Source organism: Heterocephalus glaber, unplaced genomic scaffold (assembly GCF_053883595.1).
Source record: "Heterocephalus glaber isolate CG9 unplaced genomic scaffold, H.glaber_assembly_v1.0 deba00001504, whole genome shotgun sequence".
Lineage (NCBI taxonomy): Eukaryota > Metazoa > Chordata > Mammalia > Rodentia > Bathyergidae > Heterocephalus > Heterocephalus glaber.
Window position 1 is genome coordinate 2423242 of NW_028258324.1, and position 1069 is coordinate 2424310.

Here is a 1069-nt window from a genome sequence, read left to right on the forward strand (position 1 = left end):
GGCGCTGGCCACAGAGCAGTAGAAAGTGGGGTGACACTGTTCCCCCCCCCCCCCGCTTGCCAGTTCTAGAGGTGTCAAAGTCTCCCGGAGCCACTAATCTGGGTAACTTTACTTTCTGCCCTTCCAACACTTGTGTAACCAGGTTAAGCTCCCTCCCTGTTAGGACACCAAGAGCACTTTGTTTTCCTGACTGGCCACTCACTGTTACAATTGTCTTTTCATGTAGCCCACTCAATGACCAGAATTCATGTTAGAGCCCAGCCTGAGCACTTCAGCATCCCATGGTGATTTTCTAGAGTTCCAGACACAAGCACTTCCATAGCTTGTGTGTGGCACTAGGGATTGAACCCAGGGCCTTCACGCTGAACTACACCCCCAGCCCTTTTCTTATTTTTAAGTTTGAGATATGGTCTCACTAAGTTATCAAGTTGCCCGAGATGGATTCAAACTTGCTACCCTCCTGCCTCTGTCTCCAAGTGCTGAGATTATAGGCATGCTCTATAGGTAATTCCACAAAATGGCCAGAAGATGGCAGTAACCATCGCATCCACTCTTCCAACTTACCTGAGGCCTGGACACCAGCAGTGGATTCAGTGATCTGAGCTTCATATTCCTAACCATGTAGGTTCTTTACAGGGCACAGACAGCCCCAGATCAGTTTTTGATACGTGTTATCAGCCAGATAATCCAAACACTTGTAAAAAGGACCTCAACTTTACAATCAAGCAAGAAGTTCCTTTTCAAACATCATTGCAACATCCTTGTCTCCAGTTTTTGGTAAATTTGGAATTGGATTAACCATCATTGTTTGTTAGGACACTTTTAAGGAGAGATCCATGAATCATCGCCAATCAGCTGTCCCAGGCAGTTTGGGGGCAGTTTTGGGGTGTTTGTTCCTCACTGAGTTACCCTCCAGGACCCTGGTGGGTAAAGCATAAACAGCAATAGGCATCGGTGCCCAACAGAGAAGCCTGGGCAGCAGGCCCACTCCATGACCCCCAGCACAGGTGAGGAGGCCACCTGTTGGCATTGGTCCTTCTGCCCATCCCAAGCTTCCAGTGCCTTCCAC